The sequence below is a fragment of the Zootoca vivipara genome, chromosome 1, assembly GCF_965207765.1.
Source record: "Zootoca vivipara chromosome 1, rZooViv2.hap1.1, whole genome shotgun sequence".
Lineage (NCBI taxonomy): Eukaryota > Metazoa > Chordata > Lepidosauria > Squamata > Lacertidae > Zootoca > Zootoca vivipara.
This window is the reverse complement of record NC_142582.1, coordinates 20734924-20760625: the sequence shown is the minus strand read 5'-3', so window position 1 is coordinate 20760625 and position 25702 is coordinate 20734924.

Sequence of the window (25702 nt, the reverse complement as noted above, 5' to 3'; positions counted from 1 at the left end):
AAAAAAGGCTACATTCGCTGCCTTGAAGATTTTAGCATTTCCCCAAAACACTATGAATAAGATCTTTATAGAATAAAGATCATGGATCTGTCAAATATAGCCTCTGTGAAGCAGCATACTATCTCCCAAGAAGCTACTCTGCCCAACAGCTGAGTAGGGATGGAAAACCTCAGGCACTCGAAAGAGATGTGGGGTACCCCACATCTCTGCCGTGAAGGTAGAGAAGCAGCAAATAAACTGTCATGGTCGCCATCTTCCCCAGCTGCTGTTTTACACCAGTTAAGGTCCACCCTAACAGCTAGTTTAAGAATCATGAATATCTTTAAAACACACACACACACACACACACACACACAAACACACACACGAAGAATATGGAAGAGGAAGGGATTCTGGCAATTTTTGTGTTCCTTTCAGATCTGTCTTGTGTGTGATCTGAGATTGTGGTAGAGGCAGAGGAGAAGCCAGGAGGTAAAATGGAATTGCAGCGTTTTCACTGTGTAGATTGTGAGGGAGCTGGGTTTCGGAGAGGGCGTTGGGCTAACAAAAGGAGAATAGGAGAAATATAAATGGGAATAAAATTCTTTTTAATTTGTTCCCTTAAATATTTGGTTTCTTCAGCACATGCTCAAGTCACCTATTGAAATCAATTGCTTTTAGAAGTGCTCCATTTTGCGTGGGACTGTTTGCAGATAGAGATGTGAGCCACTCAGAGCCTACAACATAGGGTGTAGCAAGTACAGTAGATATAAACAAACACATACATTGTTGTGCAATTCTTCTGTGATAGTGTGGAATCATTTCCATGCTGCAACTAGAGTGTGGAATGTCCATGAATAATGTCCATGGAATAATTGGTAGATGTGACTACATAACTAGCGCGCGCGCACACACACACACACACACACACACACACACACACACACACTGTAGCTGTAGGTTTGGATGCACAGGCTAGCAACAAACACGGAAAATTAACACCGCGGTTGCAACATTACAGGTATGTCAGAACCTGGCCTACCATTATCAGGTATCCTGTAGATAGCTGCCATTGCAACAATCCAATTCATTTTGTCTTTTGGAAGCCTTCTGGTCATTTGTGTGAATGTCAAGGCATTTGAAAATCTACAATGGACATTAGGTGCAAAACACGCCCATCCTAAACTCATTTTCTTGGAAGACTTCTCTATAGAAATCGATGGGGATTCTAAGCAAATGTCTTTAGGATTAGCATGGCATTATGATCTTTTAAAGATATATTGTTGGTTGTACAGTCCGTAGGTAGAAAATAAGGTTGTTCGTTTGGGCTGGTTTTGTCAGATGATTTTAAATTGCAGCAGCAGCTTAGGATCATCGTTCTCCTGAGCTCTTTCCACGCCCAATCTCTCCCCCCAGGAAAAAAAATGATAAAATTAAGTTTCTTTATCTAAAAGCACATAAATAAAAAGCCAGCTTTTATCCTAATTCTTCAAAGCTGTCCATTTCTGCTGTTATGTTCCTCCAGAAAATGACTGGTTGACAGACACACTGCTTGGAAATCTGAGACAATTTCATATGAGAGAAAATTAGGGGGGTTTGTTGTTGGTCTTTATGTTTCGAAAAGGGACGCGGGTGGTGCTGTGGGTTAAACCACAGAGCCTAGGGCTTGCCGATCAGAAGGTTGGCGGTTCGAATCCCCACGACGGGGTGAGCTCCCGTTGCTCGATCCCAGTTCCTGCCAACCTAGCAGTTCAAAAGCACATCAAAGTGCAAGTAGATAAATAAGTACCGCTACAGCGGGAAGGTAAACGCCGTTTCCGTGTGCTGCTCTGGTTCACCAGAAGTGGCTTTGTCATGCTGGCCACATGACCTGGAAGCTGTATGCCAGCTCCCTCGGCCAATAACGCGAGATGAGCGCCACAACCCCAGAGTCGGTCACGACTGGATCTAATGGTCAGGGGTCCCCCTTACCCTTACCTTTACCTATGTTTCAAAAAGACCTTGTTCCTAATTTATTTCAGCTGGGATTTTGTAAAGCTTTCAGCATTCATTAGGGCAGTCTGGGAGGAGATGTGAATTATCTGTGTATTTTGTGTTCATAAATAGTCTTTAAACAGAACACCTTTCAATGCAGTGTAGCGCTTGTAGGATCAGCAATTTCCTTTATGGAATAATTTCCTTAAACAATATTTGCATGACAACCTTGAGCAAATCATGTTGCTTGGATGTGTGTGTGTTCTTTCTCATCTGAACCACTGGTGTAAAATGGCTCTGCTCTGCTGATTTTATGGAAGCAGCATTGGTTTACAGTGCCTGAGAAGAACTGACTTCACATGGTAAAATTTATTAGATTATGAACCTATGGGGGAAGTAGCATTTGTCTGTATGTTTTGTTTATTTTTTTAAAAAAAAATTGCCTGAACTTGCAAACACTCCCTTAGAGATCATTTTAATTTCCCTTCATTTTATACACATTTCCCACAAATTGTATTTCTAACACCTGCTCTAACGCCGCCCACATTCATATTAACCCAGAGTATTCACAAGTGCTGCACATGAATTTATTTATATCTTTTACTTCTTTACATTTATATCCCACTCTTCCTCCAGGGATGCTTGAGCAGCCTTTTAGGTTTCTCACAACCCTAGGTACATATAACTATTGCCCTGAAACAGCTAACTAAACTGAAGCTAAAGTTAGTCCAATCTGTTAATTTCATTTCCTCATTTTTCCAATCTTATATTCAGTTCTCCACATTTGCACATCAGTCTGTGGTTGTTGTTGTGGTTGTTGTTGTTGTTGTTGTTGTTGTTTTTAAAAACAAAACTCCTTATGAATATACTAATATACACATTTTTGTATGCATTTTCCCCTTCATGAACACATATGTGCAAAGCAATTTCCCGTAAAATAATGCATTTTCCTATGTCATCTCTACTAATATATCCGTTTTCCCGCACACTTTTCCTCAGCCTGTGCATTTTTCGACACATTTCTGGCTTGAGAACTATACTGCAAAATTTACGGAAGTGAGGATTTTTGAAAAATGGCGGAGTCACCATATTGTTTAAAATCAAATCAAATCAAATACCTTTATTGGCATCACAATATAAAACGTTTCAAATCACTGGGATAATTAAAAGGACAAGGGTGAAGCTGTCAAGGGTTATAGGGTCACACTTTGGTCGTGTGCACTTAGATATTCTGCTACACCCAGTCTATTTCCCAAAGGGATGGTTTGTTGGGAACCCTTTTGGGCAAAATTGTGGCTAAAAAGGAAGCTACTAGAGCAGTGGTATCTTTGCCCCGATCTGCCAGGAGAAACCTCATTTGATTTCTTCTCGGAGTCGTGGACTGGAGATCCAAAATTTTACTCAGCATCCGTTGACATGTAATGGGCAATCTAAGAGAATGCGGTCCATTGAATCTGGTACTTCTTGGTTGCAGCCACACAAACGGGCTTGATATGGAGTGTGTGAGAATCTGCTTTTAGTCACTGCAGAAGGGAAAGCATTTCAGAATCCGTGACTTGGGCATAAATAACAATGATGAAAGATTAAAAAAGCAATTATTGAAAGATGTTCCAGTAGCACCTTAAAGACCAGCTAAGTATAAGCTTTCTAGATAAGAGCTTTCTTGTGTATACACACTTCTTCAGATACTCTGAAGGAGAGGTCACTACAACTTTATAAGTGTTGATGACTGTTAATGATGGCAGTTGGTTCCACAGGGAAGGGCAAGGGATCTTTAAAGGGATAGATGACCAAAATTAGCTTTTTGCATGTATAATGGGGACATAAAATCCAGTATCTCTTCAGACCGAGTCTCTCCATAGTTTTTAGTTTGGTAATGAGTTGTAATTCAGCAACTTCTCTTTCAAGTGTATTTCTAAAATTCTTTTGCAATAAGACAGCTACTTTAAGATCTTGTACATATACAATATCCTGGGAGATTGAAATGTTCTCCTATTGGTTTCTCTGTTTTATTATTCCTGATGTCAGATTTATGTCCATTTATTCTTTGGCGTAAGGTTCGTCCTGTTTGTCCAATATAGAGAGCTGAAGGGCACTGTTGGTGTTTGATAGCATATATAATGTCATGCACGTGATTTGGGCATGTTTACCCTTAAATGTGAACTGAATCAAATTTATCCCGCATCCCTAGCTAGAGGCCATTATAGATACATCTTGTGGCAGAGAATCCCATCCCCCACCCCATTTGGACTAATTTTCAGAAGCTCCCTCCACGTCCTCCTGGTGTGCTTATGTGCACTGTGCTGGTCTTACTCCCAATGTGAATGCCTGTCCTCTCTAGGGCCTGGCGGGGGAAGGGGTGAGCCTAGTAGAATATGCAGAAGGGAGACCTGGGCAATCAGGGCTTCCCACGCCACCTAATGTGCAAATATCTTGGGCTGGGGTGCAGTAGGGGGGAAGTAGGCAGGGACATTCAATCCCTACATCACACTAAGACCAGGGCCGTCCCTAGGCCCAGGCTGGGTGGCGCAAGGTGCCAGGGCGCCTGGCCATGAGGGGCAAGGAAGGGGCGCTGAACGCTGGTGTCTGCCTCCGTGCGCCTCTGCTGTTGAGCGGCTTCAGGCTGCTCTCCAGAGGCGCGCGGGGAGCGCTGGCCTGGGGCCGCCTGAACAGCTGAGAGGCGAAGCGCGGCAGCCCCAGGCTTGCGCTCCCCGCGCGCCTCCGGAGCTTCGCGCGGGGAGTGGGAGCCTGGGGCCGCCTCCTCCGCGCCTCTCAGTTTTTGAGCGGCTTCAGGCCGCTCTCCGGAGGCGCGCAGGGAGCGCGAGTCTGGGGCTGCCTCCTCCGCGCCTCTCAGCTCCCCGCACGCCCCTCCTGCCCGCCTCACTCACGGGGGGCGCCGGAGGGATCTTGGCACCAGGGTGCCAGATATGGTTAAGATGGCCCTGACTGAGACTACTAGTCTAGGGGGCTACTCTCAAATTAATTTCATTTGTTGGTAAAAGCAGCAAACGTAGCACTGGGGTTTCCATGGCAGTGTTCATTGGTGGCCCCAGAGAGGTTCTGTGGTATTTGCCAGGCTGAAATTGGTGTTAAGTTTTTAATAGAAAGCACAATATTTAGAAAAGCAGGTCAGGTTTTTTTTTTAAGTATAAAGCAGGCACCAGTATATGCACAGGTGTGTGTGTGCGCACACACACACTGTGTTCATAATGCAAGGGAATTCTGTGTCTGTTTACCAGAAGTAAGCCCTTGACTATTCAATGAGCCTAATCCTAGATAAGCATCCAGTAGGAATTAAACCATAAATGGCCCCCCCCCCAATTAAAGCTACATAAATCATGACTGGGTTTCAGGTTACAAACCGTGAAACCTTGCATTGTAGCGGCAAGGTGAGAGTTAACAATGAAAAGCTTCTAGCTCCTCCAAATCAGGGAGCTCTGACAAGTATAATCCCATTACGAAAATCACATCAGTGGAATGATATATTAAATAAAAGCACGATATGCTGCAGTAGGAGTATTTGTGTGTGTGTGTGTGTGTGTGTGTGTGTGTGTGTGTTTTGTCTGTGTGCGAAAATACATTTTGTTCTATCAACCTTTCCACGCAACCGAAGACATTGTTTTCTCAATCTGGGGAGGGAAGGAGAGACGGTTTTGAGAAAACGCATCATTACGTCACCCTTAAAAATAAACAGCACCAAATACCAGCACAGGTAAAATGTCTTTCGAAAACCAAGGACTGAAAAGCAACAGCGTGCTTTATAGCTTTCCAGTGTGTGATAAAATCTGTTCAGCAGATGTACTATCTGTCTCTTGTGTAGCATACTTAAGCATCATCTAGGCCTGAGGCCCATTTATTTCATGTAATTGCTTTCCCTGTGCACACCTTAGGGCACCCTAATTCTCCATTTTATTTCAGGCACTGCACAGGGTACCATCTGCTAGAGCTAAGCTTATTTCATTGCAAAACTGGGATGGTGGTGAAGAGTTCTATAGTGCTCGTTCGTTCTCTCCGCCTTGCTATTTATTCGGCTCTGAAATAAAGCGGTCTTCAAAGGTACACACACAGAGAGAGGGGGCATTCTGTTGTATGCATAAACTCCAATTTTAACTTCAGTGAGGGAGGCAGCACTGGGCATACTTCCATTGTCTGCCTGGGTCTACTCCCTTTGTAAATGAATGAAGAGTCCCCTTCTTCACAACTCCTCCTTGTTAACACTGGAATTCTCACCAAAGACTCCTAAGGAAGCTTAGTAGTCATGAAATAAAAGGAGAGGTCCTCTTGTGCAAAATGGAAAATGCAATTCAATGTAAACAAGGGTAAAGAATGGGGCAACACACACACACACACACACACACACACACACACACACACACACACACACTGTATATTCCTGCGTATAAGACTACTTTTTAACCCAGGAAAATCTTCTCAAAAGTCGGGGGTCATCTTATATGCCGGGTCGTATTTTTTATACGGCGAGTATATCCCAAACTCTATATTTTAACTGGAAAAGTTGGGGGTCGTCTTATATGCCCAGTCATCTTATACGGACTCTAAACTGGCAGTGACTGACCATGAACGAGACTGTGGGGTCGTAGTGTACAGTTCGATGAAGATGTTGACCCAGTGTGTGGCAGCTGTGAAAAAGGCACTATCAGGAGCCTAATCCAGAATGCGGCAGCTAGACTGGTGACTGGGAGCGGCCGCCAAGACCACATAACACCGGTCCTGAAAGATCTACATTGGCTCCCAGTACGTTTCCGAGCACAATTCAAAGTGTTGGTGCTGACCTTTAAAGCCCTAAATGGCCTCGGTCCAGTACACCTGAAGGAGCGTCTCCACCTCCATCATTCTGCCCGGACACTGAGGTCCAGCACCGAGGGCCTTCTGGCGGTTCCCTCGTTGCGAGAAGCCAAGTTGCAGGGAACTAGGCAGAGGGCCTTCTCGGTGGTGGCGCCTGCCCTGTGGAACGCCCTCCCAACAGATGTCAAAGAGGAAAACAACTACCAGACTTTTAGAAGACATCTGAAGGCAGCCCTGTTTAGGGAGGCTTTTAATGTTTAATAGATTACTGTGTTTTATTTTTCTGTTGGAAGCTGCCCAGAGTGGCTGGGGAAACCCAGCCAGATGGGCGGGGTATAAATAATAAATTATTATTATTATTATTGTTGTTGTTGTTGTTGTTGTTGTTGTTGTTGTTGTTGTTGTTGTTGATGCAACTCTGCCCCACTGAGTCAGTTGCTACAGATCTGGAATAAGGTAGGTGGTGACCAGAAAGACAGACTTCTCCCCAGTGTCACAACGGGTCAGCATGTCTTGCTGTTAACCAGAAGGTTGGTGGTTTGAACCCATCCAGGGATGGCTGTGGGCAGGATTCCCGCATTGCAGGGAGTGGGACTAGATGGACCTGGGGGTTGCTTCCAGCTCTCCAGTTCTATGCTCAGGCTTTTTAATACATGTTGAACCTTCCTTCCTTCCTTCCTTCCTTCCTTCCTTCCTTCCTTCCTTCCTTCCTTCCTTCCTTCCTTCCTTCCTTCCTTCCTTCCTTCCTTGTTATTATAGTTTATTTGTGTATTTCATCTTGTTTTTGTAAACCATCTCAGATGCTCTGCTGAAGAGTTGTGTGTGTGTGTGTGTGTGTGTGTGTGTGTGTGTGTGTGTGTGTGGTGTGAGTATCCCTATTGCTGTGCCATTTGGCACTCTTGGATCTGAGAAACCTGGATGTCAAAACTGCTTGAAATATTCTCCCCTCTCGACACCTAGCACAAGCAAATGAGCACAGCAAGTCGAGTTGTTCCATTCTCTATTTAAAATCTTGCATCTTAAAGGGCCCAATAATAGCAGCATTTGATTGGCAATAGTCACAACCTAGAGGGCATTTCACAGCTGCAGTCGAGAATGCCAAATTTCATGTAAATAAATTCAGAATAAATTCAAAGTTGATGAATCTTTAGAGGAAGAAGGGAGGGGGGTGCCCCCTACATTGTGTGAAATCTGCATAAGCTTTCCTTTCCCTGGCATTGACAAATGCAGCTGAATGCACCTGGATGTAGCTGTCTGCTTTGATATAAAACATGCTTGAATGAAAAGGAAAAAAGAAAAGGGGGAGGGACTTTCTCTGTTATTCATTGTCGTAAGCAGGGTTTATTTCACTGTTTTGCACCTCAGCAGAAATAAGGAGAGCCAGATTATGACCAGAGACATTCCTGTGATATTGCAGCGAGCAAGCAAAATGCCTTGGGCTGATGTCTTGTAAATCACTGGACTTTTTGCCATTTGCCAAGTCATTTTGCATTTCCTCTGCTTCTTTGGGTCCGACATCGCCTAGCTCCAAAAGGGATCGTAGGTAAAGCTTGGTTGTGTGAACTGTGTTATAAGGTCACTTGTGTAATTCAGCCACAAAGGAGACGAAGGCTGCTAGTGAAGCAGGGAGCAGCAGAATTGACTGTAAGTCGCTTTGGGTTGCCTTGGGCAAGATAAAGTGACTAATAAATTTAATAACTAATAATCAGGTTTGTTGTTTTTCCCCCCAGCTGGAACTCGCTAGAACTCAGTTCTGGCCTCTCAGGTGGGTGCCATAGCCATTCTAAGAGAACGAGGGAGGTGTTCATGGTGAGTTCCAGCACCTCTTTTTCTAGGAAAATAACACTGCTGATCATAATGATAATGATAATCAGTTGTTATTGTTGCGGAGTGGAGCTGCTGTCTGGGCACTGGCATCACTGCTTATCTGAAAGGGGTTGGGGTGGGTGAGATAGGTGTGTGTGTGTGTGTTGAGCTTGTACCTATGTCGGAGGGTCACCACCAGCCCGGTGCTCCCACAAACAGGCTCTAGGTAAGGTCCCGGTGGCGTGGCGTGCCAGGGCGCTGGGCCGGGAGGTGGGGCGCTGGCAGAATGCTGCAAGGGCGGGGGCGCCGGAGCGATCTCCGCACCTCAGCTCCAGGGCGCCCGACCTGCTCCAGACTGCCCTGCCCACAAATGTATTTCCATGGCCCCAACCTTCCTGATAGCGTGTCCCAACCCCCTCCAGGGAAGCTGATGTTGGATGATAAGTTGGCTTCTTCCAATTCCCCCAAAGTGGGCTATCAGCAAACATTGTCACCATTGTCACCATTACCTCTTGCTCTTAACTATGGGTTACCCTGGACAGGGATGGAAAGGCAGCTCAAGAGGCTGGATTTGGCCTTGGCTTTGGGGCCTTCAGTTGCTGATCTCTACACTGAAACAAGTTTTGCCAAAGTATTGTTGATATGGCTGAGATGTTCACCACCTCATGTTGTTTATTTCTGACCTGGGAGGCCATAGCCTCTTGCGACACCCTAAGGCCAGAAACAGCATGCTACTTGGCCTTTTCAGGACCTTCCCTATTCCTGTGATTGCAATTTGTTTCAACTGTTTTTCATACTGGGTTTTAAATGATCACAGCTCACCCTGGGATCTTATGATGGAAGGGTAGGAAACTGCAAGGACGATAGTAAATCGCAAAGGCCGTAGCTCAGTGATCTGCTCTGCAGGCAGAAATCCCCATGTATTGTATAATCTCTAGCATCTCCATGTTGAACTGGGAATGCTCCCTACCCAAACCCCTGGGGAGCTGCTGCCAGTCAGTGTAGACAGTGCTAAGCTAGATGAACCAATGGTCAGGGTAAGGCAACTTACTATGTTCTTCTGCATGTTCTTTCTCTAACAATGTTGCATGTTTAGCAAGCATTGCTTTTAAAAGTTATTTGGGGATGTTGCTGCCTTTTCCTTTGGGTTCACTGCTATTTATAACCATTTTGCTTCTCTGTGCGCTGCCCAGGGAGAGAATCGTGGCGCCTTCCTCTCCAATGGAGACATAAGGTAGGAGTCGCTTTCCTACCTGCACACGCATAAAATGGGTTGTGACAAATATACAGCCTCACTTACGACATGGTTGCACAGCTCTGCAGCCGTGAATCATGTGCCCCCAGACATTAAAAAGCTCAAGGCATGAATGGGTATACTGTTCTGCTCGCATGAGCCCCTGCAATTCTGATGGCACCTGCATTCCAGTTGCCTTGCGGGGGAAATCTCGTGGTTTCCTCTGCCAGGTCTTGCAAATGATCTTCCATTGCATCATTTGACTGTTTCTTTTTTATATATATAAAAAATAAATAAATACAAATGCTCCTTTGGCCGGCTAGCAATATTTTGTTTGGCCCTGGCTTAATTCCTCTTTATCCCTCAGTGAATTTGATGGGTCTCTGACACTAGTAAGCTTGTTATTAGAAATTTAGGATACAAGCCAAGCCTGGAATCCTCCTGTTCAGGGTTCCAAGAAGCCAGCAAGTCCCTTTACCCAGATACTCTTATCGCATTCCTCCTTCTCCCCAATTTTCTGTTCCTCACCTTCCATGGTCAATTAGTATTCTGCGGCTGCTGAGAAGGCCTACTTTTCTTAGTTGCTAGGGATTCCCCCAAAGGTTTGGGGTTTTGTTTGTTTGTTTGTTTGTTTTGGTACTTTGCAAACTTTGCAGTTCCCCCTAATTTCATATAGTTTTGGCTTGCATGACTCTAAATTTATCTCCAGCACTCTGACTTGACTCATCGTCTTAACAACACATTTCAGAGTCCACTCGGTTGGTTTCACCCTGTGTTGTTCCGGTATTACAGAATTTGGTAATAGTTTTAAACAGTGCCATTTTTCTAGAAAAAGAGGGGCCGGAACTCACCATGAACGCCTCCCTTGTTCTCTTAGAATGGCAGTGACGCCCACCTGAGAGGTGCCGGAACTCAGTTCTGGTGAGTTCCAGCTGAAAAAAAACACCCCTGGTTTTAAATAACATCCACCAAATGGCCCAACAAGGTGTTCCAAATATTGTTAGGATGTTTTAAAAAGTGCTCTCTGATGACAACTCAAAATCACTTGTTTTCCAAAATCCACAGCCAGACATTACCTGCTGGACCAAGATGTTTTGCTACCTGAGGCAAAACAGCAAATGATGCTGTCCTTCCCAAGTCCAAGTGCATAGAATCCAGAGAATAAAAGTACCTTGTCTAAGTCTTGAACAGACAGAACTGCACAAAAGCCCCTAAAATTCGATTTTAAAGCTCCAGGGAGCTTTAGAGTCCACGAGCTACACCAGCTCAGGAAAGTATTCAGACCTTTGGGACCTGACAGTACTGCAGCTAAAGTTTACACGCAGTCTCATTGCATAAACCCTAATCCCATTCTTCAACTGTGTTTACGGAATGCATGGAAGCGTACATTCTGTCCACAAATTCATAATCAATGCTAAATTCAGGGGTTATCCATCAAGGGAACGGAGTGACTTCCCTACAAATAATTATATATTAAAAACAAAACAAAAACTAAAAGCAGAAACAGAAAAACAGTTTCAACGCAGATCAATAAAACACTATTGAAATTCGAAAACAAAGAGCCATAACACCTTAGGAACCCGGCTCATCATTTTTAACCAAAAGCAGACTGAAATGAAAGAGTATTTAATGCCCGCTTAAAAGACAAAAGAGAAGAAGCTAAGTGCACCTCCCTCAGGAGGAAGTTCCATTAAAAAGGGGGCCCCGACTAAAAAGGCCCCGTCCCTTCTGCCTGCCATTCTCATTGACCTTGATGGCATATCTTTGTACAGGGTCTATGTGTGGCTAATACTAAATCTCAGGCAGGTTAATAAGGGTGTAAATCAGGCATCCCCAAACTTTGGCCCTCCAGATGTTTTGGACTACAAGTCCCATCTTCCCCAACCACTGGTCCTGGGATCATGGGAGTTGTAGGCCAAAACATCTGGAGGGCCGCAGTTTGGGGATGCCTGGTGTAAATGGTTTTTAAAATAAAGATCCCAACCAGCATTTCCCCAGTTTGGTACATTTTGGCAAGAGCAACCAATCTGAAATTACTACCTTGAGGTGGAGATAGATGGGGAGAGCACGAAGCCCTTGCTAAAAATGTATATTCTTGAGGAACTTTACACATATCCCCATATATGTGCCATTATTCTGTGGATGGGGTAAAGGAAAATGAGAACGTGAATCTGATTTGCACAGGTCACTCAACATAATTACACACTTACCAAATAATAACACAGGGGCATTAACACAATTTACTCTGTAATTATCATTGCTCCCAGTGAAGTTACTGTGTAGCTAGGCATGTAATAACATGCATTATTGCACAGCAACTCTGCAATTAACTCCTGTCAAAGGAATATGCTAAGAGAAAATTGAAAAATGGGGCAAAGCGTTTCTAAGCATCAACGTTCTGTGTATTTTGGAGATGTGACAGAGGAGTTAAAATTCAAAATTGAAAGGCATGCTTCCATGTTGTGATGGGAGGAGAACTGTCCTAAGTCTGTGTAGCTCATAGGCTGGATCTTGAAATTCCACAGTACAAGGAGAAATGAGGATATATGACAAACTGCATTGTCCTGGTAGAGAGAGAAGGTATTGAGGGTGCAAACTTTGGGTAGTTTCCAGTGACGTAGTCCTGATATCACAAGGATTTCCATTCATGCAGCAGAACCTCCTCTCCCTTTTCTCCCAACATGTCCTCCCTCAATCTGCTTTAGAGGGTTGGGGGACCCCAGAACAAATTAAGGGGGTGTAGAGGGGCACAGGGAGAGGAATGGGAGAGGGAGTTCCATTGTGCAGCCAAAAGTCCTTGTGCCAACCGAATTACTTTGTTGTATACCACCCACTGATTCATATGAGAGTGGGTGACCGGCAGTCTCATAAGCTCATCTTACTAAAAACTAGACCTGTGCCAACCATTCTTAAACATTTCTCCAGCAGCCACTGGCAGGCATCAAAGGCCATTTGAGTAATCATTGGCAGAATTGCACCAAAACTTCCATAGTGAAAATGGCAGCAGTGGAAGGACTTAGAGTCATGTCTATTCATGAATCTGAATAGGAGGCAACCCATGCAGTTGCCTCAGTGAAGAGAGAATCGCTGCCACCGAGCTATCCTGGAGAAGGTGGCTACATTGGTCCACTGTAGTCAGACATCTGCAGTACCCTACTCTATTCAATTTCCATTTTGAATGGCTTCCTTTTAAATTGCTGGTTGGGGTACTGGGGGGAGGCCGGCCAGTGAGTCCATGAGTCCCTTAAACCATTTGGGCCATGGCCAGTGTCCCTCTTGCACCCCACTTGCACCAGTGCCAGGCCTGGTCTGTAGAGTAAAAGGTTGCATTCTGAACACTGATAATTAGCGAAAAATCATTAGGGACGTGGCATTCCTCATAAACAACTTGGGGTGAGGGTGTCAAAGGGCTTGTGTTCAGCCTTACTTACAATTAGGGCATACCCTCCAACATTTCTCTGATGAAAATCGGGATGTCCAATTCCACAATGATAATTTTAGGCTACTACAGTATTTATACCCCACACATCTTACTGGGTTGCCCCAGCCACTCTGGGTGACCTCCAACATATATAGAAACATAATAAAATATTAAACATTTTTTTAAAAAACAAAACCTTCCCTATACAGGATTGCCTTTGGGTGACTTGGGGGTCAGATAGCGCCATACCCTCCAACATTTTTCCAATGAAAACAGGGACATCCTAAGGAAAAGTGTGACATTCCGGGATCAAATCAGAAACCAGGACGGCTTCTCTAAATCAGGGACGTCCCTGGAAAATAGGGACACTTGGAGGGTCTGTTAGGGGTAGCCTTTTTGAAAATCTTGATGCCAATCTTAATCACCTGGATCTTTAAAATTCCCACCTTGCTCCTTAATCTCAATAAAAAGCAATTCTACCCCGCTCTTGTTCTGCTAAAACTATGAACAATTCTCGACTATTACATGCATTCTTATTTGCATTGTTACATGTATAACAATATACACATACGCTCTCCAGGTTTCTTAAAGTAACTAGCACATAAAAAGAAACTTATGTTTTAATATAGAAATATACTGCAGAAGTACAGTGCAGTTATGAGTACAGTACAGAAACACAGTATGAGGCCTGACTCTTTTATACGCATTGTACATATACATAGTTTTATGGAAAATATAACTTTGCATATAATTAGTCAGGCTCCTTCTTCTTTTAATTAAGTGACTCAGTTATAAGCTGGCAGTCCAATGTGAGTAAAACTCAGTTGGGTCGGAACCACTGGATTCCATATACAGATTAATTTGAAATGGATTTTTCCTCCATCCCTACATACATTGTTCCACTGACCCAATGCACAAATGAGACAGCCCTCTGGAGTTTTTAATGCACATTGTTCTTACTGAAACACCATCAGTGGGTGGTGAAAACAGGGATGTTTACGTGCAGTCCAAATCATATATACTTGGCAATAAATCCTATTGAAATCAATGAGACTTCATAGTTCAGGATCTGGCTGTAGGTCTGCTTGATGTCAAGGGGCAAGGCTGACTTTGCACAAGCTGTGCATTGCTGTTGTTTGTTTATTAGCAAGAGTTTGGGCACAGCGACGCACACTGGGTGCTTCTAACTACTTGCTGTCTGCATTTTTCCTTACTGCAAGGGAGACTCCCCACGATACTCTCTTTCTACTGCGACACTGTGAGACAATCGCCTTCCTTCTGCCCTGGCTCCAGACTGCAACTGTGCTTACTGGAGTGAGACTTTAATTTGCTACACCATGCCAGAGTATTAATAGACAATTATTTATTGCAAATCCGAACCATTTATACTGTTTACTGAGTTGACACAATGTAAAATTTTGATCCAAATGTTAATGTGCCCATGACATTGCATAATTCTGTTCTGTGCCAAGGTCCCTTCTCTCCTTCTAGCCCACTAGCTGCCACCCCCCACCATGCGACTGGCTTCTTAATGATTTGAATATGCAGTGGAAGGAAATCGAATTTTTAATGGATGAATAATTCACAATCTAAAACTTGTGCTTGTTTATTTGCATGCCTCCTCCACAACTGAGGTGCATGCAGCTAATTAGAACAGCAGCAAAATCAAGCAAATTCAGAATGCTGTTTGGATTGCAAGCAGGAAAGAACATGGAAATAGCTTTGCAGTGTTCTTAAATGGTGGCTGAATTGCTGTTTGTGAGCTACACACACCGGAGGCCGGTCCACTAGGGCAAATGGGGGCACTGCCCCACCAACCTCAGTCTTGTGGGATATTTACAATGTGGTCAAACCAGAAATGCATGTTTGCTCGATGGGCATGTGATAGGAGCCGAAGCTGTAATAGAAATTGGAACCCCAGTGGCTGAATGCAGAAAACTACCAAGAGCAGCTCAGTACTGAGGAGGACACTTTCATACCCTCATGTCCTGAGGGCATGGAAAGGACCTGTGTGGAATGCCTCAGTGTTCCAAGATTCTTAGAGGCAAACATTCCAAACATTGTTGCACCAAGTTTGCTTGGAAGCAAGTCTCTTGTCGGTTTCTCGACTTCAAGCTTCTATCTGATGAAGCACTTGCTGCCTCAAGGACTACAACATTTAACACAGCCGCCATGAATCATAGACTCATAGAGTTGGAAGAGACCACAAGGGCCATCCAGTCCAACCCCCTGCCAAGCAGGAAACACCATCAAAGCATTATTGACACATGCCTGTCAAGCCTCTGCTTAAAAACCTCCAAAGAAGGAGACGCCACCACACTCCTTGGTAGCAAATTCCACTGCCGAACAGCTCTTACTGTCAGGAAGTTCTTCCTAATGTTTAGGTGGAATCTTCTTTCTTGTAGTTTGAATCCATTGCTCTGTGTCCACTTCTCTGGAGCAGCAGAAAACAACCTTTCTCCCTCCTCTATATGACATCCTTTTATATATTTGAACATGGCATGGAAAGTGCAGTCCTCCAGATTTGCCTACAACTCTCAGCATGCTGTCTGGGACTGATGGGAATTGGGAGTCCAACAGCATGGGGTGGGGGTGGGGGACACACAGCTGCCTGCTCCTGACTTAACACCTCTGGATTCATGCAGAAAGGCATTTAAATTAGCATTTGTAATTTCTGCCTTCAGCATACCAATTGTCGTTTGGAGCACTGCAGTTGGACTGCACCATGTAAAAATGGCAATGAACACACAAAATTGCAATAGTTAATTATTATTTTAAAAAAAGAAAAAGAAAAGAAAATCTGCAACAATGGAAAGATATAGTGGAGATTTTCATTAGTCTAAATAAAATTATAAATAAAATGGTCCCCAACTGAGCTTCTGACCGGCCAATTGAATCAACTATAACTGCTGTTCCACTATGCAATATCAAAGCAAGAAATAAGAATGGCGTTGTTCTAATATTCCTCATATAATTCCCACCATCAATACACCTTGGACCTTTTACTTTTTTAAAAAAAGTGTTACCTTTAACAGATTTAAATCAGTGATACACTGATTTCCTCAAAGTTGTTATTATGCTTGGAAGAATCAGACAGATAAATCTAGCCCGCCTGCCTCTTTGTGCCCTGAAACAGGATATTTCATATTAAACATGCCTTTAGCACTAAGATTTCAGTGTGATCCAAGCAACAGGGTCAAAATCAACCCTCCCTCCCACTCATGGAAGGAAAGATACAGGAAAGATTGAAGGACCCCAGATCATTTTGTCTACATCAGGCTTCCTCAACCTCGGCCCTCCAGATGTTTTTGGCCTGCAACTCCCATGATCCCTAGCTAGCAGGACCAGTGGTCAGTCTCAAAACATCCGGAGGGCCGAGGTTGAGAAAGCTTGGTCTACATGTTAAAAGGGAACGAAAGTTTAAAACTAAAAAAACTGCAGATGGGAAAGGGTTCAAGTGCCTCCCTTTTTACAGCTTCACAGCTTGCCTAGCCTGATTTTTTTAAACACACACACACACACACACATATGCACGCAACACAGGGAGAAAGAAGCACATTCTGAGTTGTGCAGTGCAATCCTGTAGGGCTTGCTTCCTAGGAAATGTGCTTAGGATTGCTGCCTTAGTTCTTCATTTTGATTGACTCAGAGCCCGTTTAGCTTGGGATCACTACCAAACTGAGTGGGAAGTACCGTACTGTTCGAGGAAGCTGTCCGTAGCTGGATCGCTAACAGAAGCAGCTTAGTAAACATAGCCAGGAACATCCTCAGTTTCTGCCAGAGCATGGTCAGTTACGGGCCATCACATAACATGGCTTTTACAAGAACTTACCAAGAACAATATGAAAAATCGCAATACCGACTGAGTCAAGTGGTATTATTTTTTATTTTATTTGCTTAGTGTAGGTCAATTTATTTACCAAATGTGACAATACTGTTAGAGCGTAATCTACAGTGACATTCTTATTCCAGCAAAATGCTGAGTTGCCCTCCCTGGCTGCACACTCTTATCATGTGGCCTTTTTCCTCATGTTTTGTTTCATCAGTCATACAAATATTCAAATAATATAAAAACCGGGCAGAAAATTGCTCCCTTACATCATCGCACCAGCATGCCGCTTTTTGTTATCACTAGAATGACAATGAGACATTCATCTTTCAAGGGGCAAAAATTCCATTTCACCTCAGGAAATGTCACGTTAGAAATGGCCAAACCAGGCCAGTAAAAATATTATTATTTGGTAAAAGGAAAGCTTACTGTTTCCGATAGGAAAAATCTTCACCTCCTAAATACAGAATTACACTAATAGATTAATATTTTTTCTCCATTTAAAAAGTCTCCCCCACGTCAGCCATAGCTGTTCCTGTTAATATTTATGTGAAACTTATGCCAAACCCTACATAGACTTTTTAATTTAATTTTTGTTTATTTATTATTATTATTATTTTAAAAAATCGTCAATAAACTCACTTGGGGAAAGCTCATAAAATTCAGCTTCACCCACAATCCAGACGATAGTCTGCCAAGTTCTACATAAATAAATCATTGAGTCGTTTTTGGCATCCTGTAGACCAGAAGGAATATTTCCGTGAGTAGATTTAAAGAGACATGGCTCTACAAAATATAGTTGCTGCAAAACACTAGACAGAAATGATGGATTTTGACTCTGTCACTTATAAGAATTTCTGAAGACTGTTCTCCAATATAATAAAAGGACCCCCAGAAAGAACTGTTATTGTAAAATATATATATTTTGAAATCAGCATAATTTACTTCTGAGCTCCATCCGTTTCAGCAACTAAGATTCTGAACTCCACATAGCTCAGGGGAGGCGGATGATTTTTCCTTCAGATGTTAGCTCTCCACCAATCACACTACTGTCTAAATGCCAATTGAGTATTCAGTGGCGGAGGCCGTAGTGGGATGATGCTGGCTTCGCAATGGTGCTGAGGCAGGGCAGTGGTAAGCTCAGGCCTCTGCAGCCACCCTGTCAATGCCATTCCACCCCCCCCCCCGCCCCACTGCATACTCATCAACTGTCCTGGAAAAAATGGGACATATTGTTTTTCCCCTCATTTTCCTGGCTGCCGTGATTTCAGGCTACAACCTCTCCATGAAAAAAATGCTTTGGGAGGCAGCAATCTTGTGTGGGGCCCCCAAAGGCACATTCTTGGGTGCCCTGACTGATCATGTATGGGTCACATGACTCACGTGACGTCCTGGTTTTGGGCCGCTTTGTTTTGGAGGGCATGCCCCTCATGCACTGGCACAGCCCCGATGTTGCCACTCATGATGATGTGGTCAGGAGGCTAGCTCCACCACACCACACTTCCCGCTAACACAAATCTTCTGGAAGTATTCCCCCAGTGCATGAAGAGGAGCAGTGGCAATTTTGCCTGCTGTGGAAAGCGACCATAGGATTGGACTTGAGAGCTAGCTAGTAGAAACTAATGCTTAACTACCAAGCCCACCATAACTGTTAGACCTTTATTTGCTGGGAATCTGAGGTGAGACAGACTCACTGACTGGCTGACTAATGGGCTGACATCCCTTAATCACTTATATAGATGGCACTGGGCCATTGCCATAGCAACTGGCTTGGCCAACGGTGCACCTGTTGGCTTATCTCATATATGGGGTGATTTGTGTCCAGGAAATAAATTAACTCTTTCCTCCAATATTATTGACAGCCCGTCAGATATTTGAAGATATTCAGTGCTACCATTCACCCTTCTCAACTGTCTCTTCTACTGCTACAGCCACAGGAAGACCCAGTTCATAATATTTCTCTATATATTCAAAGCAGAGGCTGTACTGCTGAGCTATAGCCGTTATCACTGAGCTACACCCCTCATTTTATCTGGTCCTTTTTGTTGTTGTTGTTGTTGTTGTTGTTGTTGTTGTTGTTGTTGTTCAGCATGGTTATTCTGGTCTCTTTAAACTACAGTTCACTATTGTGCTCAGAAGGAGGAGCTGTGGTTTGATGTCAGTTCACTAATCTGGACCTTAAAACTACGGTTTGATGCTGATTTAAGGGCTGTAGTTCCCCATTTCTGATGTAAAAAGCAACCATAGTTGAAACAGACCAGGATCAAAGCACCAAGTGGGACTGTGTGGGCCTGGTGCCTGTTCCTGGCTAAATAAACAATGGTTTGTTAAGGCAGGAATGTTGCGGTGAGGCAACAATAAGGCCTATTTTGCACCATCACTAGTGAGATATTTTCCTATCACACACAATTCTATCTTTAGTTTCATTACTCTCTCTTTGCTAATAGCTATTGCAACGAAACATAATTGACTTGAATACTAAATGGCTAGAACAAAGCTTTCATTTGCCCTGTTATTTCACTCCTCTCATTTTGAATTGGCTTTAATGGGGGGGGACCTCAAACCTAGTGAGAAATCCGTGCCAGGCAGTTAACAGGTTAAGGATCATTTGCATAAATTAGCAAGTTTTAGCAATGAATTCACCTACTGAAAGTAAGACACGGGACACTGCGTGTTAATAATTGACGTGCTATATGAAATGCAATGTTCCTGAGGAGGAAATTGAGCTCCACGTCGCTATTAGAACCAGTGGAGCAGCAAACAATGGGAAAAGAAATATCATTTTGTTCGGCGAGTTACTGCTCCTGCATAACAACTATCCTACATTTTGATGAAGTTCTTTTTCTAACAGAAAAAAAAAACCACACACCACCAGACAGATTTAACAAAGATAGGGAGTGCAGTGTGTGTGTGTGTGTGTGTAGCCACTAGGGAAATCCAGTTGTTAACAATATTGGACAGGAAATGGAAATGAAAAGAGGCATTTATAACGGGGATTACTGGGTGGTTCTTGTTTTTGTTATGTATTTTGTGTTTCTACGTTTTGATTTTAGGTTGAGAACCACCCTGAGACTTGCGGGTCTAGGGCTGTATACAAATTTGAACACCACCACCACCCACCAGCATGTCATTGCTTCTACTTCTAAAACATTCCCTCACTTCCCTGAAATCTCCCCACTTTCCAGGTTTACTGAACACTTCCAAAATGGCCTCATTTTGAGAGTGTCCCTGTCGCAGCGTAGGCTAAAAGATAAGTGATCCCATTAGATGCCTTCTGCTGTCCCACATTAAGTTACAAATATTGGTTCTGATACGTAAGTAATGGCTTTCACCTGGTGATTGCCAGCCACTCAAAGTCACAGTTCGTTTTACTGCATGCCACAAATACGGATTATGTATTCACAAAGGGTCGGAAACAAATCTGCTCTTAATAATGTGGTGTGGCATAATTTAAAATTAGCTTAAAGTAAATTAAATTATTCAGCCCCTGATCTACTTTACCAAGTTCACGTGGAGTAGGTACGCCATATCAATTAAATCTCAGTGAACTGCAGCAGCCAATAAAACTTCCTCCCGCCACAAGTAATATTTCAAGATATTGATGGCAAAGTTATTGCCATTAATCTGAGTATAAAACCAAAATCAGGTATCAGGAGCTGTCCAATAAACTCTCCCCACAGACTAATAAAAGTATCATTACCTCTTTACTAACTAAGCACTTTTGCTGTTCCTTTTCCACACAAAAAGACTTTTTTAACCTTTATATGTAGAAATTTATTACCCAATCAGTACTATTGTGTTTCTCACCTCACATCAGGCAAAGCTTTGGGATAATGGAGAAAGGCGGGTAACTATTTGCCTAATAGATGGTCTGGCTTGCAGACATTGGTGTATCCTACTTGCCTTCACTATAAAAGATGAAAATTGTGTGCTACATACCCTCCAACATTTCTCCAATGAAAATAGGGACGTCCTATTCCGTTCTTGTTGTTATACCCTGCCCATCTGACTGGGTTGCCCCAGCCACTCTGGGCAGCTTCCAACATATATAAAAACATAATAAAGCGTTAAACATTTTTAAAAAACCTTCCCTATGTAGGGCTGCCTTCAGGTGAAAGGTACTATAGATACTTATTTCCTTGGCTCGGGGGCTGCATAACTCCATACCCTCTAACATTTCTCTGATGAAAATAGGGACGTCCTAAGGAAATAGGGACGTCACTGGAAGGACAGATCCTGAAGCTGAGGCTCCAATACTTTGGCCACCTCATGAGAAGAGAAGACTCCCTGGAAAAGACCCTGATGTTGGGAAAGATGGAGGGCACAAGGAGAAGGGGACGACAGAGGATGAGATGGTTGGACAGTGTTCTCGAAGCTAATAACATGAGTTTGACCAAACTGGGAGGCAGTGGAAGACAGGAGTGCCTGGCGTGCTCTGGTCCATGGGGTCACGAAGAGTCGGATACGACTAAATGACTAAACAACAAGTAAAAGTGGGGTCTTCTGGAATCGAATCAGAAACCAGGCTGGCTTCTGTAAATCCCTGTCCCTGGAAAATAGGAATATTTGGAGAGTATGGAAGTGGTAGAACTTCCCCCGCTTTGCAATCAGAAGATCCCTGGATCAATCCCCAGCCCTGTCTTAAACCCTAGAGAGCTACTGCCACTGTAGACATTGTGCCATTGTGTAGACAATTGTGAGCTCAATAGGCCAGTGGTCTGACTTGGTATAAGGCAGTTTCCTGTGTTGCTAACTTATAGAATCTCCAGGTAACGCTCTTAATTCCACTTCCTGAAGATAACTGTTGCCAGTCAGTGGAGCTGCTAGACAGACAAATGGAAAAGTCAGCTTCCTGTCTTTGTAGGTTAGTGAGTGCTGGCTTTGTTTCAGTGCCGACCTGCATTAACTGCAAAACAGGATTGCAAATGGCCGTGAGAACCAAATGAAGTAGCTGTGTGCATCAACTTCAGATGAATCCCAAATCTAGGTGCTTTGGCTATCAATAGGCAAAACGGCATTGGATTTTTGACCATTCATAGGCAAAACAGGATCCACACAAAGTGGCTAACAAGTTCTGTCAGTTATGAAATGCTATTGCATGCCAGGTGTCTAAGAGACCTGACTTTAATTATGTACCTGTGTTTTCCCAGTGTTATCTGAGGGAATCCTGGGTTCTATAAAAGCTTGCTGGGGTTCCTCAATGATAGTTCCCTGAAAAACAGGAAAACTGTGCATGTTCAGCGGTTGTGAAATGCTGACTAATGGTTGACAAGGGGGAAAATAGGATAATGTATGCTGGAAAGTGGTATAGCAATGGCTGGCTGGAACCCTGAGCAGGAGCACTTCATTTTGCTGCAAGCCTCTCTTGTTTTCCCTAAAACATCAGCCACCTCCATTATGAGGCTAACATCTGCTGAAAAAGGAAGTTTGTAAGAAAATGAGGAGCAATGGGGATCGTAAGTTGGTAATGCATTTTTTTATCCTTACTGGGGGTGGGGGTGGAATGCTGTAAACTTAAATCTGGAAGACATTATTATGTGAAACAGAATTAGCTGAACATGGGCACCAACAGTGTTTGATGGGAAATATTCAGACCCCCATTGCTGCCGTAACCATGCAAGGAGATAGTCAGCAGAGTGCAACCCTTTTCATGTATGCATGTTACAACTTCTCTCCATTTCTACATTCTAACAAGAGCGAATGGCATAAATTATCTCCAATTCTGATGCAGTGCCGAAGCAGCCATCTGGTCTAATATCTCACTGACAGTGATATAGGACTGAACATCCAGTGTTTGGTCTGTTGCACAGAAAAGGACAATAGGACATATTTTAAAATGTCAGGATACATCAGACCCATATTCGGGAAAGTTTGCATTTATGAAAATGGATAGTATTGGAGATGTATCATGATGCAGATCTAATCATGGATGCTGGTGTGGTGAATTGGATTAAGAACCGATCTGAATTCTTCTAATTATGGGCATGTTAGGGTTGCTCCCGTCAGGCTTTCTCTTACAGTAAAAGGAGCTTATGAAATCATTTTCAGTAAAGCTTGGGATATGCTGTCACCAGCCTGATAATCAAGTGGCTTTAGTGATGGATTGGGTCACATGGAAAGAGTCTGAGGGCAATTCCCCAAAGTGCTGAAGACCTTTGGAATGTGCCTGTTATATGAGTGCATAATTTTAGTATATCAAGCAAAACAAACAGTTATATTCCTCTGCAAGGCTATGCAGGATAAACTTGTCCAGCAAGTTTTGGCCTCTTCAGCCATCTCGTTTTTGCAACCACAGATTTTTTTTCCCCCATGCGGGATCCTTGAGAGATCACTCAGACCAACTTCAGTGTCGTTACAATACTTATAACAAGCTGTGATTTGGGTAGTAGAGCTTGCTGATCTGGGTGACAGCCTGTTTATCCTTTCTCTCTCTCTCATGCTGCAAAGAACCCTAATATTTGTTATGGTATTCATTTGCCCATGGGCTGGTTTGCATGCTAGCAATGTTGCTGCAATTGTAATGAATGCCTCCAGTCAGTCCCAGATAATCTCCAGCTAGTTCACGGGATCCCCAGTCCCCGCTTGTCATTGCCTCTTGTCATAGGTGGAGATGGAGCACAAGGAAGCATATTTTCCACAGACTGAGTGGAATTCAATGTAGCTCCAGGTGGAGTGAATCCATGCAGGACACCACTTGTGCAATGGGACTTCCCTTCCTCTCTTCCTCCATCAGGTCCAGTCGTGTCCGACTCTGGGGTTGCGGCGCTCATCTCGCTTTGTAGGCCGAGGGAGCCAGCGTTTGTCCGCAGACAGCTTCCGGGTCATGTGGCCAGCATGACAAAGCTGCTTCTGGCGAACCAGAGCAGCACACGGAAACGCCGTTTACCTTCCCGCCCTATTTATCTACTTGCACTTTGATGTGCTTTCGAGCTGCTAGGTGGGCAGGAGCTGGGACCGAGCAATGGGAGCTCACCCTATTGCAGGGATTCGAACCGCCGACCTTCTGATCAGCAAGCCCTAGGCTCTGCACCCCCTAAATATTTTCTGGGTTCCCCTCAATCCTCCGGGACAGATTTAGGGGGTGCAGTGGGGGGGAAGGAGGAGGAAAGCCCCATCGCACAAGTGGATCTCATTCTGCATGCACAAGTTTTCGGAATCCTGCCCTTATTTATTTAGTATAATTATATCCCGCATTTCTTCCATCATGGAACCCAAGGCAGTGCACATGAGGTTCCTTCCATCCAGGCAATGACCATATCCAAACTTGCTCAGCTTGAAGCTTCCCTTGCCTTTGCTAGAAATGAAAACCAGCTGCAGACTGAAGGGCGGCTTGCCTCTTTTGAGCAACGCAAGTGGGTGCTGTGGGAACACTACCCCCCTCAGCTGAAAATGTTTGTTGTCCTGCAGTCTGTGCACAATAGGGTTGTGCATCGGCTCATTTGTGGGTTGGATAATGAAGAAAATCAGGGTGATTTGGAGAGGCTTTTCCCCTCCCGACTCAAAGCACAATGTCAATAAACTTCCCAAAGTCTTTCATATACTGCTCTCTGCTTTGCCATATATCCCGTTCTCTGGGGGGAGCAATAGCTGCTCCAGAAGACTGTTCAAATGAGGCTCTGGTTCGGCCACTGTTCCCTTACTTGTTCATGAATGGCTCATTTGAATTGTGGCTATTGTTATTATCTGCATTTCATCATTCGCCATGATGGTTTTCAAGCATCAGGAGAATATACTGAGAGCGATTTGTTTAAAATACACTTACATTTTATAGGTAGGTTGTTGGCGGTTTATAAAAAAGAAGGCAGTGGTTTACTGGACTGTTGACTTTCTCCTCTCCTTCCTGGCATCCTCTTCCCTCCCCAACCCCCTCGCTACAAAATGACACTGATGCTTCCAGCCTCGTTTCTTTCCGGTTGAAGATGGTTAAACCTTTGGAGGAAAAGAGGCACTGATTAATGGCCTTCCTATTACCACCTCAGGCTGTGATCCTGCCAGCTCTCTTAGTTAACCAGGGTCAGGCCAGGTCTCAGCTTGCATGGGCCTCAGGTCTCCAAGGGGACAAAAAAAGAGAAGAGACTACCGTGGCTGCAGATAGCACTGGCTGAGAAATATCTTCCCAGTTCTGTGTGAGAAGCACAATGTCGCTGAAAGTGCTGTTTTTCCATACGATATGAAAATCTGCGGTTTAGAGTGTAATGAATCAAATGTTTATGAGGATTGCGGGTCTAAGCGGTTGCTGTTCAAATTCACGAGGCCAGGTTTCTTTCTTTGGGTTTTCTTTGGCCACGATATCTGGAACACTGAAAGAGGAGAATCTGGAGCAGCGACAGAAATAACTTAAGGTCTGGGGAGTGGGCAATTCACATCACGATCCCACTGGTCCTTCAGGCACTACTATTGCCAGAGAGAACAACATTTTTTTCCATGTGGTCACCCTTTAAAGAACAAACAGTAGTTGGAGCCCAGAATCTTGTTAATAGCTTTAAATCAATTACTGCTTAATTGTTTTTAAATTATTGACCTCCCCCCTTTGTTTTTAACTGTTCCTATCCTATCTGTGAGCCACCTTGAGTCTCTGTGAGGGAAAAAGGCATAATAATAATAATAATAATAATAATAATAATAATAATAATAATAATAATAATAATAATGC